The 19,093-nt window shown below is 41.7% G+C and overlaps 1 non-coding gene across 1 annotated transcript; it reads right to left on the reverse strand.

The window, feature by feature from the left end:
* Positions 1 to 14,005: 14,005 nt before the first annotated feature.
* Positions 14,006 to 14,112, reverse strand: LOC145060777 (small nucleolar RNA R71). Its single transcript, XR_013686961.1, has one exon. It is a non-coding gene; the product is annotated as a small nucleolar RNA R71 (small nucleolar RNA).
* Positions 14,113 to 19,093: the final 4,981 nt, after the last annotated feature.

The raw sequence follows: 19,093 nt of genomic DNA on the forward strand, positions 1-19,093 counted from the left end.
AGTACATGTTTGATATGTAACATGATATGATTATATGAACTGCATGCTAGATTAGGGCTAAGGATCTAGGAGGATACCTTTTATGCCTGATATGTGATTCTGTGAACTGCATGCTAGGTTAGGGCTAAGGATCTAGGAGGATGCCTTGAATGCCTGTTGTGTGAGATGCATGATAGGACTGTCTAGTCAGCAGTAGGATCGCCTGATTAGGTTATGCTTGATGTGGTTACTCAATGCACGAATGTTGCTTGCTTTGTGCTATAGGGGTCCTGGCTAATTTTACCTAACTAGTGAGTAGATATATAACAGTATTCACAAGCTAGTTAGGGAAAGGAAGTAGGGACTCCTAGTGCAGCTGATGGCGGAGAGTAGGTCGGAGGGTGTCGTAGGAAAGCCTAGGACGAGATTAGTGGAAAAAGGGTATCGGAAAAGGGACTTGGTGAAGTTGAAGCAATCCTTGAGGAAAGTACGAATAGATGTGGAAGGTAGTGTAACATCCCAAAATTCAAGACCAAAAATTTCTTTTTAATAAAACATTACTTTAACCAAAGACATCATTCCAAAACATAATCTGAGTATAAGTTTTCAAACACATGTTTATTATCAGAGTAAACATTCCCAGGCTGACTAATCTATGGTGTGTGCCATGCGATCACCCCGAGCTCCTCCCTCCGCTACCGGAAGTACCTGAAAACAAAACTGAAAACCGTAAGCACGAAGCTTAGTGAGTTCCCCACCTTACCACATACCATGCAAAATCACATACTGCACATACTGGGCCTCGCCGCTACCCCGGGCCTCGCCCGATACAACGACCCCGCCGCTCCAGGCCCCGCCTGGCTTCGAGCCCCGCTCGGATACAGATCTGTTTCACTTAGGCCTCGCCTGTCACAGGGCCTCGCCCACTAACATATAATAGCACATAAACATATCACATAACATTACATAAACTAAACATAAACTAACAACTCTTGCTCTAAGGCCTCGCCTATCTCTGGGCCCCGCCCGTGTCCTGCTACTGATGAGTCATGGAACCTCGTCCATACTCCTACTGATAGTGAGATACGGGCCCAGCCCACCCTCACTCCTTTCCTGACTTGGGCCTCGCCCATGCTCTGCTGCTACTGAGATGTGGAACACCATCCACACTCTGCTATTGGTGAGATACGGGACCTTGCCCACACTCACCTCCCTACCAGGCACATACAAGTATCACACAGACAACAAGTATAAACTATCACATAAACCGCTCCTTGGGCACCCGCCCTCTATCATTGGACCTCGTCCGAATATCATACTAGCATACTGTGCCTAGGGCTAACCCCCGGGTCTTCTACTCATAACTACATGGGCCGGCATTGTGGCCGTAGACCCATTCATACAAAGGGAAACTCACCTGATACTGCTGAACTGCTGCTGCTAACCCCTTTGACTGCTACCTGACCACTGACTCCGAACTGCTGCTCAGCTAGCACCCCGAGCTACCAATATCAACATAACACTTAGTCTAACTGAGCTTCAAAGGTCAACCAAGTCAACTCTGGTCAAAGTCAACGTCCTAGTCAAAGTCAACCTTCCAGGTCAACCCTACTCGTCGAGTCACCCTACTGACTCGCCGAGTTCATAAGTCCAGAGTCCTTCCACTCGCGACTCTACTCGCCGAGTCAGCCCCTGACTCGCCGAGTCTACTGATTCCCGATTCCTGTCCTGTCCAACTCACTGAGTCTTGGCTCGACTCGCTGACTCGAGACTTAACTCGAAGGGTTTGGGACCACGCGACCTGACTCGCCGAGTCTAAGAACAGACTCGCCGAGCACACGGCAATCTTCATCCAACTCGCCGAGTTGTTCATCCAACTCGCCGAGTTCATGCCTATCTTCATCCGACTCGACGAGCTGTTCATCCCACTCGTCGAGTTCCTCCTCATCTTCATGGTACTCTCCGAGTCCACTCAAAGGACTCGCCGAGTCCATTCAGATCTCCCAACATGCAGAGGGCTTTTGAGTCATGCAGGGACTCCAATCCATAGATCCATACTTCCAAAGCTCAATCCCTACGTAAAGTTGCAAACTTTACGTATAACTAAAGAGATCTAGGCTCAAAACACATTAGGGTTTGGTTTAAGGACACAAGGGCTTCACCAACTACTCATCTCCTGATGCTTTATGACATAATAGACCATCCCAACAATAGATCTGAAGTGGCAACAACATATCTAAGCCCCTAACCCGATTTGGGTCTCAAACAACCATAAAACCCCCCAAATCTTATGACAAAATAGATCTAGATGCAAAGAAGGGAAAATGACAGCTTAATACCTCCAAGATGAACACAACTGAGGTAGATCTCGAGCATACACTTCTCCCTTGAAGCAACCTTCTTGATCATCAAGTTTCTCTCCAAAGTTTCCTTCCTCCCAAAGCTATTTCTCTCAATAATGGAAGCTCACACGAATTATAAGGTTTACAGGTCTTCTGGAGTGATATGGGGGCCGAGGGAGGGACATAACACCCTTTATATAGGATACAACTCCCGGAATTAGGGTTTTCCTCGCACAGACCAGACTCGCCGAGTCACCTTGCCCGACTCGCCGAGTCGGTCACTTACTCCTCGACCCGGATCCCGTTCCGACTCGCCGAGTCCCTCCTTGGACTCGCCGAGTCGACCCCTAAACTTAGGGTTTTCTTCCCTTTCTTGGTCTTTAAAACTTTGGGTGTTACAGGTAGTATGGGCCTGTACTACTGGAAGCAGAGGATCTGTACTCGAGTCAAGGAGGGCCGAGATGGAACCAGGAAACTTGGATGGTGTGTGAGACCTCTCGGGAGTATGTATGATCCTGACGTTTATGTGTTTATTATCAGTATAGTGACCACATGACATGGAGCAGGAGGATCAGGATCTTGGTCAAGATCAGGATCAGGCTCGGGGGCAGGATCCGAGCAGGTTGATGACGGGCTATGCGAGCTCATCGCGTCTGAGATCACGAGAGGTATCCTTGAGTCGACCCCGGTCATTTTTGGGTCGATCAAGGAAGGGATTATTGAGCTGATGGAGGATCGCCTTAGAGCGTTCCGAAGTGATATGGAACCCAGCTAGTTAGAATCACGCACATTGTACTTCAAGGACTTCAGGGGGAGTGGCGCGCCAGACTTCCACGGGGTGAAGGACCCCATTGTTTCCAGGAGATGGATTGCAGACATTGAGTCTGCACAGTTGACGAGCTTCTGTCCCGAGGGGTCGAAGGTTCAATTTGCTGCAGGATGCTTGAGGGACTGAGCTAGAGACTGGTGGGAGTCAGTTGGTGATTCCTTGGGAGCCTCAGCCATTAAGGCTATGACCTGGTCCGACTTTGTGACCAGGTTTAGGGCGGAGTTTGTGCCGGCTGCGGAGCTTCAGCAGCTCTCCAGGGGGTTCCTAGACATGAGACTGAAGACGGAGTGGGTGGCAAAGATTAACACCAAGTTCCGCGAGAGGGCCTTATTGGTGCCTCAATATGCAGGGGATGTGGAGATGCAGAAGACCCACTATCATGACATGTTGAGAGCTGATATTCGGGAGCATGTCAGCTTCTTGGCATGCCCAACCCTGGACTCTATGATTGCCAGGGCGCGGGAAAGGGAGATTGATTTGGATCACATTGCGAAGAGGAGGTCGGATCAGATGTATACTTTAGAGGGTCTCCGGAAGAGACCCAAGACTTCAAATCAGCGATTAGTAGGTCGGCAGGGTTGAAGTCAGCACAGCACGTAGGGGAAACTGCACGAGGTAGTTTGTCGTTCCAGGGGTTCAGGCTGCTACAAGTGTGGCAGTGATGGTCACGACAGCAGGGACTGCGCACATGGGGCAAGCCCATTATGTTTTCACTGCAATTAGGAGGGCTACATGAAGGCCGACTGCCCGACGATGAGGGAAGGAGCAGGGAGTGTGTCTGCCTCGACAACTTTGAGGATTACGGATGGGTGAGAGGGTAGGGCCTTGCAGTGACAAATGAGGGAGATCTGGATTACAGCATGGAATGTTGCAGGTATGTATCAATGGCTGTTTTCTATTATATATGTGTTAGGATTGTCCCTACCTTGGTCTCAGGTGATACTATGTATAAGTTGTCTCTCTGTTTGTATTCGAATTGTATTTTCGGAAGTGTCATATGCTAATAGCATACCAGGAACTATTAGTAGCTAGTGTAAGTTCATCTTTCACTTCAAGTTCGAAGTGTCTAGTATTATCACGGTTACAGTCGAAAATGGTTCAGAAGCGTTACGTGGAGGTCGGTGGGCAGGGTCCATGGAGTAGTCATCCACCATCATCAGGGTTTGGTGGTTCTAGTCTTGGTGTTTGGGATAGCTTTTGGAAGAATCAAGGGAAGTGATTTATCACTGAAGAAGTTGCTATGAGCATTAGTTATTCGGACCTTAAGGACGTTAGTTTGAGCTCAGGGTATTATCAGTATCAGGGATGCAGGAAGTGTTCATCTAGTATTCGGTAATCGTACGGTATTTGGAGTGGGCTAGTGACGCATCGCTAGCAAGATTAAGGCGATGGTAGTTATCATGCCTATTGTGTAAGGGGGAAGGAATGGAAATCTTCCGACTTGCACGTGCCGTAAAGACTTAGCCGAAGCTAAGTGGGGGAGAAACAATCATGTTACGGGAGCAGAAGCGGTTTTGAAACTAGGATAAATTTTGCTCTCCTATCAGGGGGAAAGACGGCCCAGGCGGCTGTATGAATTGAGGATAGTGTGAATTGGAAGTTCGGAAAACTTGCTAATTGTGAGATCACATTTTCGGGGTGTCTAATAGCAGGTTTCAGAAGAATCAGTTAGGAGTTTCAGTTAGGACATGAGTACAGCTTGGGGTACTAGATTGTGCTTGTATGCTCGATTATGGGTTAGCTGGAGCATCCACTAGCATTCAGTCAGTGTGGAAGGTGTTATGAAACTACCAGATAGCCATATCATTCACCAGTGGTCAGATAGTATGAGAAGTATCATAAGACTGCGGGGTGGTCCGTAGCAATGGTTAGCAGATAGTGTGGGAGTGTTATAAGACTATGGGGTGGCTCGTAGCATTCACTAGTTAGCAGATAGAGTAAGGTAGTTATAAGACTGCAGTGTGGCCCGTAGCAATCGTATATTAGTATAGTTAGATTGTGGTGTGGCCCGTAGCATTAGTATAGTAAGACTGCGGGGTAGCCCGTAGCATTATTCGGTAGATAGCGTAGAAGTGTGGTGAGACTGCGGGGTCGCCCGTAGCATCAGTTGGCTGATAGCGCATAAGTGTTGTAAGACTATCGGGGTGGCCCATAGCATTCACTAGTTGGTAGAACGAGTATAGTAAGACTACGGGGTGGACCGTAGCATTCTTCGGTCCCTATTCGACAGTACGAATGTACCAGATGCGTGATTCGCTGGCAGGGTTTTTTTTCAGATTGTTTAAGATAGGGCGGGGGAACCGCTCGGAAATGAGTGGGCCACATTGTGATTGGATTCGAAAGACGGTAGGTCATTGGAGACTAGAAGTGATGTAAGGTTGCGGGAAAGCCTTAGCATTCATTAGCAGCTTAGTTGTTGGGGCCCGTATCTCCGAGTTAGCATGATAAGAATCAGGAAATTTTAGCTAGTTGAGATTAGAGGAGGAGTGGGTCTGCATAGCCCTGGAAAGGTGAGACCTGTGGGAGAGGCCGCTCCGAACTATAGATGGGTGAGACCCATGGGCGAGGCCCGTGTTCTTTTAGCAACAGGTGAGACCTAGTAGAGACCTTACGGTAAGGTAGGGGATCGGGGATCCTAGATCTTCTAGAGCCAAAGTGGCTGGGTTGGTAGAGCAATTCAGGTAGTCGTTGTATCTTCTTAAGTCACTAAGAGCGACTAATGGGATGTTCTTGCGTTCGGTAACCGGTGGGGGACCGGTATTTCAGGTAATGGTAGACCAATTGGGACCAAGGCGGTCTCGGTTCATCCGGTAGGCGGATGGGAGTCAGCATGACTTCAGGCAGGAATGATGGTAAGGGATTTGGTATAAGAAGCCGTGAGCTGATCGGGTGGTGCTGAGTTGCTCACCGCAGAATCAAATGATCTCAGAGTAGATGATTTGGCTCAGTGATGCGGTTCTCGTCTGAGCCTTAAACGTAGCAGAGAGGGATCTGCTACCCAAAGGATTTTCTGAATTCTCACGCTGAGTGGAGTTTTCAGGATTTGGGCATCGTTATGGGATTATTCCGGCACTAAGAGTGGCCGAGATTGCGGTTTCGACAAAGGATTGTTCCTTGAAGGAGATTGGTAAGGTTGTTTTCAGGAAGATGCCTTGGAAGGGCAGGTGGCAGTACAAGGAAAAGGGGTAAACCCCTTTTGTATCAGTGTAAGTGCACTGGGAGTACCGGTAAGGCTACCGGTTGGGTAAAAGTGTTGTACTCGAAGGTAGTAGAGATCGGATTATTCTGAAGATGACATTTCCTAGGACTGGATCGGTTGGACGAAGAGTGTAACTAGTGATAAGTGGTAAGTGGATTGTAAGGTAGTGAACCGTGGCGGACTTCGAGGACAAAGTCTAGTTTAAGTGGGGGAGAGTTGTAACACCTTGAATTCAGGAGGCCTAGAAAGAAAAGGAAACCTCAAATAAGGGAGTGAATCGTCGAGTAGATGGCTGACTCGAAGAGTAGGAGCGCGATTTTGATCGCGTAAGTGATCTACTCGACGAGTCAGAGGACTGACTCGGCGAGTTGGCCAGGTTTTGGGAAAACCCTAAATCGGGAGTTGGTGCCCTATTTAAGCATCTTATTCTCACTCTATCAGCCTCATTTGTAGCCTCCATTGTCCAGAACCTGTCCCACGAAACCCTAGTCTTCTCTTTGAGGGTGTGAGCCTTTATTGAAGGATTTAGAGTGTTCTCAAGTCTAGAAGAAGAAGAAGGAGGTTGGAGGTCCAAGGTGAAGGTTGTAGATCTAGGAAGTGTTCTTCATTTTCTAGTAATCAAGTTCTCACCTTGACTTCTAGTTTGATAGATCTCTTTATGTCCCTTTTTATGGAGGTTATGGTCCAAGAAGGATGTCTTGTGGGATTTGGACGTCCCTAAGCTAGATCCTTCCAGATTTAGAGGTGCTTAGAGTAGTAGAGGCAGAAAGGTGGAAGCTTTACGCCTTTATACCTCTCCATCTAAAGTTTAAGGAGTTGTTTTGGCCTTTTGAGCAAAAAGGGCCATGCATGGATGCAAAGGTAGTGTCTTTGTGTGATATCTCGACCCTAGGAGGCCAGATATGGGTCTTGGATGCCTTGAGCTTGTCTGAAATCGTCTGAATAGAGTTGGACATAGAGGGACTCAACAAGTCACTTGTAGGACTCGGCGAGTCAGGCCTTCTGTTAAGGGTATGAGTTGAGATTGGAAAGGGACTTAGCCGGTCTGAGTCCATAATGGTCATGAAGTTCATCGTATTCACCGAGTTCAAGGAAGAACTTGGCGAGTCTAAGGCAATCTCCTTAGTTATGAAGATGGACTCGACGAGTTGTTCATATAACTCGGCGAGTCACAGACTAGACACATTCATATGTGGATGATGAACTCGACGAGTTTGAGGATGAACTCGGTGAGTTGGTTGAAGATGGTCCCGATAGTATGGTTGAAGGAGAACTCATCGATTTCTTGCTAGACTCGACGAGTTGAGTCAAGGATTGTTTTGGGTTGTAGGGGTATTGACTCGACGACTTGGTAGAACAACTCAGCGAGTCAATTCAACTGGAGCTTGACTTTGACCAAGTTTGACCAGGGTTGACTTTTGGATTATTATGGTCTAAATGTTGTTTTGGGTATTGAGTTTAGGAAGCCGCAGGGTCAGTAGTTCAGAAGTGCCGGTTAGCAGTCAGAAGTGTTCAGCGAATCTTCAGCAGTGTGAGGTGAGTCTCCTCACTGTTTGTATGGGTCTACGGCCACAATAGCGGCCCATTTAGTTTATGTATGGTAGGAAGACCTAGGGGTTAGCCCTAGGCAGTGTGCATGAAAGACCAGGAGGAGGCTCCTAGCACACAGTATGCTATTATGAATGGTAGGAAGACCCGGGGGGTTACCCCTAGGCATTATGTATGAAAGACCAAGAGGTGGCTCATGGCACACTGTATTTGTTTATGTATGGTAGGAAGATCCAGGGGTTAGCCCTAGGCAGTATGTATGAAAGACCAGGAGATGGCTCCTGGCACACTATATGTTGTTATGTATGAAAGACCAGGAGGTGGCTCCTGGCACACCGTATGCTGAGTAGCCTAGTAGAGTGGTAAGTATAGATGTCTTTGTGATGCTTGCATGGAAGACCAGGGGTGGCCCTTGTCACTTGTCTATAAGACCTAGGGAGTGGCCCCAGGCTTGACAAGGAAGACCATGTGCGGCCCATGGCATAGCAGCAGGACTATGTTTGGCACATAGCACCTTACTTGATTATGGATATGTTTGTTATGTATGGCTCATGGTTACGTATGGCATGTATGGATCACTTGATATGTATGGTATGTGGTATCTGGGGAACTCACTAAGCTTTGTGCTTATGGTTTTCAGATATTTGTTTCAGGTATTAATGTTTTTCCAAGGAAGGAGCTCGGGGCGATCGCAATGCATCACACCATGTTTTCTGCACTAGGTGATCTTTGGGATTTAAAACTCTGATAAATGTCTAATTGAGAATGTTATTAAATGATTGAGAAAAATTTATTTAGCGGTTTTTAATTAATTAAAACGAAATTTTTGGTCTTGAATTTTGGGATGTTACCCATTTTTTGGCAAGATAAGCTCCTCCTTGTGGCACTTCTGGGCTTATAAGCCCTTGTAAGTCTCAAAGATCCCACCTTTCTCTTCTAATCTTGTTAGATCTAGGTTATGGTTACCTTCGTCGCATGGATCTTGGATTATCATGCATGAGGTCATAAAGTTGGCAAGTTTATGGACCATTGATTCATTTGCTATGCTAGAACCCTTGGATCTGGATTTTGTTGCAAGTTAAGGTCCTTGAGGTCAAGGAAGACCCTTTAGATTGTCCCATGTTAAGGCTTAATGGATTAGTAGCTTAATGCTCATTTTTTGTCAGATTTGGACTCAGGACATGAGAACGTATTCGAGGAAGCTTTTGGGCTAAATTCGCGACCTTACGACATGAGTATAAGGTGCTCATGACGTGAGAACCTCGTGTGCAAGTTTTGGACTCTTTGAATGTTGGCTAGTTTCATCTTGGACTTATCCTTTGGTTTGGGCTCATAATGGACTAAGGATTTTACAGTAATGGACTTCTGGTTGGGCTTGCCTTTCTAGGCTTGCCCTAATGGGCCTTGGATGGTGAATTGGGCCTTAGTGGGCCCAATGGTGTTGGGCCTTGTTTGGGCCCAATGGGATTGGGCCAATTGTGGGCTTGGTTAGTTGGACCATTTATAGGAGTAGTACTTGGTGGTTTTGTCATGGGAAACTATTAAAGAATGGTTTGGTTGTTGATTCAGTTTGTGGAAGCCGGTCCGTAGCAGCTACAACAATTGTGGGATTTATCTGTTGTTCAAGGTGAGTTGTCCTCACTATACTAAAATGGTCGAAGGCACCAATGTCGGCCCTTTTCGGATTTGTATCCGGGTTTATTGCATGTTGATATGCTTAGTGACCTGTTAGGTCAGTATCCTGGTATATAGGATGATGTTGTGTTGGTGACCTATTAGGTCGGTATCCTGGTATATAGAATGACGATATGATTAATGATTTGTTAGATCAGTCTGACTGTTTATATATGCTAGCACTTGATATTATGTGTTGATTGTGTGATTGGGGATGGGTTGAGGCGGGCTTGCTTTGTGCTGAAGGTCAACAAACCCAAGGCGGACTGAATAGACTGCAGACCCGGTAAGGGCGTACTAGTCAGACCGGAGGCCCGACGAGCGGTTCGGATAGGCTGAAGGCCCGCGAGGCGGTCCATACATGTTGATGGCTCGGAGAGCGGTCCAGATAGGCCGATGGCCCTACGAGGCGGTCCAGTCAGGTTGATGGCTCAGTATGCATGTTGTTTGTTTGCTATGATATGGTTATGTTTGTATGGCGTTGGTATTTTGGAGGAACTCACTAAGCTTCGGGCTTACATTTTTGGATTTTGTTTCGGGTACTTCAGATGATCGCGGGAAGGCGAAGGCGTGATCGTGCACCTCCTCACATTTTATGATTTTGATTTCTAGGATACTCTGATATGAAACTATTTTAAAAACATTTTGTAATAAATAATTGTTTTTGAATGCTTGAAAAAGTTTTAAATTTTCATGAATTTTATGGATGTTACACAAAAGTTTTTTTTGAATCATAAATATTTTGAATCATCACATTTTGGATCATATTATGTTCAACATTTTTTTTAAATTAGTATTTCTTAAAGTTAAAAATAAATAATTCAAAAACTTATTTTTGAAAAATTCTTTTTACAAAGTCACTAGTATATCTCCATCTTTTATTTTTTTCAATCCTGCAACAAAGATTTGTCCACGTAGTCCTCACTTATTCTTGAGTCCTCAATCGATCCAGTTATATATATATATATATATATATATATATATATATATATATATATATATATCTATCCTAAATAAGTTTTCAAAATATCAAATTTGCCCAAATCTTAACTTTTAACATTTTGTAATCATTATTTATTATTTAAAATCATTTTATATGTACAAAAAAATAGATTTACCATTATACCCTTCGACATAATGACGTTAATGAGGCCTAGAAACACAATAGACGCACTTCACAGAAGGAGAATCCTCCATTGTTGCACTCTCCAAGTTGTAAGATACCTTGAATTAACATTGATTTCATCACTAGCGTCCACCGGATAATATGCGATTGATTTTGTCTCCAATATTTGTTGCATGGTGTGTGTGTGTGTGTGTGTGTGAAATCCTCCTTTGGGTTCTATTACATTCGTTCAGTTGGCGAGAACGAATAAATTAAAGACTATGAATGTACGATTATCTTCACCTCTCTATCTTTGATTGTGTTTTGTTGCATTGATTGGTAGTACAAGAGATTCGACTCTTGGATTATGAGTTATTTTAGTTTTGATTGTAATTTTTTCCGTTGTGTTTGTGCCTTCGTGGCCAAAAGATTTTCATAACCCAACAAGGCATGACATAGGCTATGTCATATTGACACGGGTTGTGTCCGATGTTTTGTGAGAAGTATGTGGTCGTCCTTAAAATATTCATAACTTTTTTATACGAACTCGAAATCACACATCATTTTAACCTACAAGTATACGAGTAAGTTATAAGATAAGTAAGATTATGAAACGAAAAAATCTCATATTTAAGATTAAGATCTTAATAAGTGACTTAATGGATTACTTAATATGATTTTGATACACCTTTTGATGCTCTTAGGTGATAATTGAGTTCCTAAAGTATTGTTGAAGGAGAAGGGATGTATCGAAAGTATAGCTCTTGGACTAATCTCCCCATTTTATGATATATTTTTATTTGTGAATCCTTATATCCAATATGATATGCAAATACATTCTTTGATTACTATATGTACAACGTGTGCTTTTCTTTTCTTGATGTTTGCAAGAAAAGGGACGTATGGGAAGTCTAGTGATATTGTCATATTTATACATATTTTTAGGCAATATTTAAGTACATTTTTATATACATTTTGGTCATTTGCATAGAATAATGATACTTATAAGGTTATATGATATTTTGCAGCCAAAATAGAAGACATTTTGAAGAAAGGGACTAAAAGCGTTAAAGGATGGAACTTTGGAGGTTGAAGGCTTGAAAGACAAGAGAAACACCCAAAAAAGACGTGCTCATGACGTGAACAGTTGATGGTTCACGACGTGAGTGGAAAGAATCAGAAGATAAGCATCCGGGTGAAGGAATCCTTGACGATCACGATTACTCCAAGTTCACGACATGAGTTTTAAATTCTCACGACGTGAACGGTGGTTTTCCAGAAAAATATATATATCCTTCTCCATTACGATTTGGAACAACTTTTGCTGGCTAGGAGGATTCCTGGAGACGAAATTTAGAGGAAAAGAAGCTCTGGAAGTTGGTTTTAACACCAAGGAAGAAAGAGTTCATAATTTGTCTTATAGATTGGTACATTTAAATATGTTTTTGCTTGTAGAATTCGTTTGTTTAGTTGTTAATATGTCCAGCTAAATCTAGTTGCTTCTGTTAGCTAGATGAATTTGGAACTCATGGTTTCAATGCATTAGACTTAACTTTACTTGTTGGTGATATGTTTGTGTTGATTGATTTTACCTAGCATGCTTAATTTAGTTATTTGATTGCTTTGAATTCTTGTTCTGTGTAGTTAGTGAACACAATTCTGCATGAACTTGAATACCTAATAATATAGTGAACACTAGTTATTGGAGCTAAGATCAAACCAATCTTAGATTAGTAATTGAATAATTAAGTTAAGTTGTGTTAGAGAACTCATATTATGACTGTAATTGTGTTTTGATTAATTAATCTTTCATGGCTCCAATCTTATCTAATAATTGATTCTGTGTTAACTATTTTATGAACATAAATAGATTTACATGAATTGATTAATAATTAGTAGATTTAGAACTAAATTGCTAATACATTCTTAATTGGTCACCAACAGTAATAGTTATAGCTAATGTATAACCATTGAGTGAAAGTGGATTCAAACTAATAGAAGTATTTTGTTTATTGATTGAGTTTTTGTTAAAGAATTAAGTTCATCTAAACTTGCAAAATTAGATAAAAACCCTTTTAGCTTGTTAATAATTAGATTAATTTAGTAGTAAATAAAGTAATTAATACACCGTTCCTTGTGATCGACACCCAACTTACCTAAGCTATATTGTAATCTGACTATGTACACTGCCTATAAGTGCATAGTTAGTCTAAGTTTGTTAGGATTATAAATATTAAAATTAGTGGGTACTTCCGTGCACATCAAGTTTTTGGCGCCGTTGCCGGGGAACGGATTAGTTTATTATTTGTTTATTTTCTTTAGATTAATCGATCCTTTTTGCGGGATAAAACCTGCAAAAAGTTAATTTCCCAACAAAGTTTTTTAGCATAAGTTTTTGTTTTTATTTTTTCTGTTTGTCCAGTTTTCACGACGTGAATATAGTAGTTATCAGTTTATTCATTTAGTAGATGTTTTCGATAAATTCTAGGAAAGTTTGATTTTTCTTCTGATTACAGAACTCACGACGTGAGTTTATAAGACTCACGACGTGAGAACTGTGATTTTTAGCTTTCTTTAGTTTTTAGATTATTTATCTTTTTAGTTCGTTTTTACGTTGTCTTTATAGATTGTTTGCAGGAGTTCATGACCATAGGCTCAAACACACCTTTGGTGCCACCAATTGAAGATCCGGAGTCAGCCCTTCACAAAAACAAGAATAAGAACGTGAAGGAAGATCACACGCCGAAGAAGACGCCATTACAAGAACTTAAATCAGCCTTTTCAAGGAAGTCGGGGAAGAAGATAGGAGAGTCAAGTTCAACCCCAAAGGATAAAAGCAAAGTTGAAGAATTTGGTCCAGTTTCTAACCCACATGAATCAGAATACAAGTCAAACCCAGAATTTGAAATATTCGCGAGTGAGCCCAAAGACGAGCAAGAGAACGAAATGGCAGACATTGAGGAGATTTCCATGGGAGCTTACAAGAAGCGGATCTGAGAAGATATGGGTCCCGGTTTAGTCCAACCCGCAATCCCTGCCACTGCCACATTCGAGCTGAAGGGACACATCTTAACTGTGCTGAAGGATATCCCATTTATGGGAAGGATCATGAGGATGCTTTTAAGCATCTTGATGAAGTCAATGAAATTGCGGATTACTTCAATGTCCCAAATGTCAATAGAAACACCGTCTTGCTTAGGATTCTTCCCATTACTTTTAAGGGAGCTGCTAAAGAGTGGTTAAAATCACTTCCACCGGGTACGATCACCACTTGGGCTCAAATGCGTGAGCATTTTCTTGAACAATTTTGCCCACCATCCAAGATAGCTAAACTCAAGAAGTCAATAGCCAACTTTGAACAACAGCCGGGGGAGTCATTATACAAAGCATGGGAGCGTTACAAAGGCTTGCTCAGAAATTGCCCTCAGCATGATCTTAATGTCCAACAAGAGATGTCAATCTTCTATGATGGGGTCAACGTTATGACAAGGCAACTCCTTGATTATCAAGGACCTTTAACAAAGAAAAATCCAAGGGAGGTCAAGGAGTTGACTGAAGAATTCGCGAAGCACTCTCATGAGTACCACAACCCTAGGCAAGATGGAATCAAAGGCGGTGGAGGGGCCCAAACTGAAGAAATAGCAGCTATGATGGCTATGCTAAATAATATGGATCGGAGGCTAACCCAAATGGACCAATCAATTAATGTTATAAGAGTTGGTTGCGAGCAGTGTAATGGTCCACACTTGACCAAGGACTGCAATTTAGATGAGTTTGGGAATAGAAAAGCTCAAGTGTGCTACTCGAGTGGGGACAAATACGATGAAGACTGGAGGAAACCAAAGAAAGAGTGGCTGCCATATGAAGAATATAAGAAGCAAAAAGAAGAGAAGTATAGGCAGACAGGCCGAGGCTTCTACCAAAAGGAGCAGCCACCAGCTGAGAAGAAACCCGATCTAGAGACCATGTTAGTTAAGTTTATGGAAGCTTCAGAAAAGAGACACGAGGCTACAGATTCCGCTATTGATGAACAAAGAACTTTGATGAAGAATCATCACGCAATGATGGTAGAACAACAAGCTTTAATAAAAAATCAACAAGCCTCCATCAATAATCTTGAAGTGCAACTTGGTCAACTAACTACTTTGGTTCACGAGAAGCTTTCCCCAAAAAATCCTGAAAATAAGACTCAATCTCATGTAATGGCCATAGATATAGAAGAAGAGGTCATCTCTGAGTTTCTAGAGGCATTAGAAGTGGAGCCACAACAACCCGATCAAAAGCCAAAGAAGCCAAGACTCGAAAAAGAAGAAGCTGCTGGAACACCCAGTTCACGACGTGATCCCGCTATGCTCACGTCGTGGGATCTGTCTGAACAGAAAAATTTCGTCTTTGTTCCAGCATATCAGCCACCTTTGTCGTTTCCTTCCCGAGCTGCCCTTAGTCCACTGGAAAGAGAGCATATAGAGTTTATTAAGCACGTGAAGGGTATCCCGATTAATACTCCCTTTGTCGAGTCGTTATCAAAAATTCCCGAATATGAAAAATTTTTACAAGACTTGATAGACACTCGTCAGCAACTAAAGAAGAATTCCAAAGTTATTCTAAGTGAGCAAAGTTCAAGAGCTGTATTGGGAGATATACCTAAGAAGATGGGGGATCCTGGACGACTCACTCTTCCATGTGAGTTTGGGAACAACATGAAGGTTTATGTTTTAGTCGATTCTGGGGCTAGCATAAATTTGATGCCTTATTCATTTTATCAGAATTTGGATATTCAGAAGTTGAAGGCTACTAGAATGACTATTCACATGGCAAACCGTTCAGTAACACAGCCCCGGGGCATTGTAGAAGATATTTTAGTAAAAATTGGGAAATTCATTTTTCCAATAGACTTTGTGGTATTGGACATGAAAGAAGATTCCAATGTACCGATTATTCTTGGCCGCCTGCTGATAAACACTGCTGGAGCTCTTGTTGATATTAGGGAGTCTAAGCTCACCTTGAGAGTTGGTAAAGAAAAAGAAATTTTTGGAATGGAAGATGGCTTTCAAAGGAATCATGCTCACGAAGAAGTGTTCAACATGGATGAAGACAATGAACTTGAAGAATTAGAGAAGCTTATGGAAGAAGAAATCAAGACAATTCATCAAGTCAAAAGAACAAAACCAAGAGCAGCTGTTCCATATTTAGTTGAAGTCATTGCATACACGAGTCCAGTTTCTTGGGTGAGCAAGGAAGATGATGAGATTACAAATGATGAAGAGGAGGTTACTTTAAGAGTAACAATTCCAGTGGTGAAAGAAGAAAAGAATGCTATGGAGTACAAGGAAGAGACTAAGGGAACCAAACGCAAGCTTGATGAAGAAGGTGTAAAGGCTAAAAAAGAGAATTCGAAGAAGGCGTACAAAAGACGAGTTCAAGCTTACAAGAGGCGTTTCAAGGAACAAAAGATCTTAGTGGTGGATTCTTCCGAGGACTCAACGAAGGAGGCACGGAGTTCAGCTCATGACTCCAACAAAAAAAAAAAACGCTTCTAGGGAGGCAACCCGAGTTTGGTTTGCAATTTTTTCTTTTCTTTTTAGTTTTTGCATTTTAGTCTTAGAAACATAAATCATATCATCCAACTCGTTCATAGTTAAACATTGAGTGTGGGGACCCTAAAAATGAAGTGTTAATAATTAATGATTTAGTTAATAGACAAACTTGACTTAATAATATTCTTTTCGTACAGTATTCACGACGTGAATAGTTAATAATTCACGACATGAATCCTAAATAAGTCGGGTAATGAAAAAAAAAATGATGCTAGTCAACCCATTTTCTATTAAACTTATTTGCCCAAGACTAATCCATTATAAGGAATACATGGCCCAAAAATTCAGCCCAGACAAGACTCACGACGAGAATCCTTAAGGATTCACGACGTGAATTTTGAAAAACACGGGACCACAGATTAAGGGGATAAGAATCCCTTTGACCCTCATTTCTTTAATCCCCACGAAGTGAACACGAGATCTGGTCCCCCTTGCTTCAATTTTGGCCGAAAATCACACGAGTTTTGTTTTTGCTTACCTCATACTACAATCTAAGGTAATAATTCTTGATTCTTAAGTTTAATTTTTCTTTAATAGTTGAACTTAGGTTAGGGTTTGTTAGTTAGTTGAAATGTATGAAATGTGCCCAAGAATTCGTGGATTAGCCTTGCTATGTTAATGAATGATGGTCGAAATTATCATAGGAGTAAACCCCATTAGTAATGTGGTCAGATTTGCCCCTGATTTTTGAGATATTGCTTGCTGTGGTTGCGAACTCACGACGTGAATTCTTAGCAATTCACAACGTGAATTCTGGGCTAAGCAGTTTTCTGTTTTCCTTTATTTCTAATTTGTGGATTGTTTCTTTTGGATATTTTTGCTATTGTTTTTGCAGAAATGGCTCCCAGAAGAGAGGTTCCAGCCGGAGTAGCAAGTTTACATCCCTTTTACAACTTCCCAACAACTACACCCCGGGATATATATACGCGATGGAATAATCGGTTGGGTTGGCTTTACAATCGGGAGTTTGCTATTGCCCCCACTATTCAGTGGGCACGGTTGAGGGAGGTTGGGTTGGTGGATCGGATGTCCCAATATCTAACCAAAATATTTTTGGGCGATGGGTTTTCCTTCACGTGCAAGGGATGGTACAATTTATTTGCCATCCAAGAGCGGGTTTATAAAGAGTTATGCGTGGAGTTCTTTTCGACAGTGATATTCCATGAGAATGTCCAGGATCCTACCTTTCCCTAGGCTTTGGTTTTCCGTCTAGGAGGGGAATATCGGGAGTGCAGTCTGGTGGAGTTTTCTCGCAGAATGGGGTTGTATGAGGCTCATGAGACCATAACTCATGAGTTTGTTTTATTCTTGAGAGACGCCACAAGAGGGTATGCGGATGGTGTTACGGGACCAGAGTTTTGGAGTAATATCGCAACCGGCGTGTTCAATTCCGGTGTATCCCCCGAAAGTAGCATCAGATCACCGATACATCGCCTTATCCATCGCCTTATCCATCGCCTTATTACCTTTTCCATTCACCATAAACGCCATGGTGATAAGGTTACTAAGGCCAACTTGTTCTTTTTGTGATGCATACAGCCCGGTGTGTGCTGTAACATTCCATATTTCTTGGCTCGATACTTCAAAATTGAAAAGATTTAGTTGTTATGTGTAAATAAAACTTGTATCTATGTTTACCAAAATAAAAGATGCTAAAATATGTTGGTGATTTTAGTTTCATCGGGTCATTTTAATATAATGAAATTTACAAATTACCAATGGAGTTCAAATCTTGATTTTAGACAAGTTAGAAGGTGTCGAATGAACGTTTGTATAAAATATGTTTGATATGTTCGACCAAATGGTGGGGGTCAAGGGGTTGCGCCTCCTTTAAGGGTACTAGGTAAAATATTATTTTCGGAATATATTTCTCATAATTATCCTTGAAACCGTCATCCCTTAATTAATTGATAAAATCATCATGTAATTATTATTGATATCATCTTTGGTAATCAAAAGAATTCCGAAGGTTATAAAACCATACTTTGTGGCCTCTTATCAATGCCTTAATACAAAATTGTATTCGGGTAACCGTGCATAGGGTAGAAATATCATATTCGGAAAGTGGTCACACGATCCTTCAAACAGATGCCGGATTCATATCAATTTAAGAAACCTTTCTTCTCCTCCCAACCCTAACAAAATATAAAGAAATCTAAGAGATTAAAACCAACATGTTCGACTTATCTTTCCATACACCACTTCAATTTCAATCTTACTTTTTTTCCTTTTACATTCAGCACCTAGTTAAAATCACTAAAAGAAACCATAAGCAGAAAGTTCATACATACTTGATTAAAATCTATAGCTATGACTTTTGCATTCAGTTTTCAGTTTTAAACTTGAGGAACCCAAGACAATCCTGCATAAATGCATAAAAATACCAACACTTTTAACTTTAATTTGTCCTAGAGAATATAATTTAGAAAACTTTAACCATAATTAACTTTTACTCATTCGTAATCACTATCTAAGCTTAGTAATTGTTTATCCAATTGTATATTAGAGCTTTGAAGCTTTGGATATGATGTGGAAAGAAGATAAAATGAGGTATCCTAAACATAAACATTTTATATGGCAATATTCATGTTAATATAGTTTTTTCTGTTGTTCTCTGTCTAAAGTCAACGCTAAATTGTCATATATATATATATATATATATATATATATATATATATATATATATATATATATATATATCTGGTTTTGAAGGTAAACAGCCGACTTTCCTTCAAGTTGTTATGCAGGAGTGTATACTAAATGACAAATGAATTAACAGATGTAGGATTTCATATGTTGATACATTACTTGAAAATCAAA

Source organism: Lactuca serriola, chromosome 6 (assembly GCF_051521515.1).
Source record: "Lactuca serriola cultivar US96UC23 chromosome 6, Lser_US96UC23_V15, whole genome shotgun sequence".
In the NCBI taxonomy this organism is placed as follows: domain Eukaryota; kingdom Viridiplantae; phylum Streptophyta; class Magnoliopsida; order Asterales; family Asteraceae; genus Lactuca; species Lactuca serriola.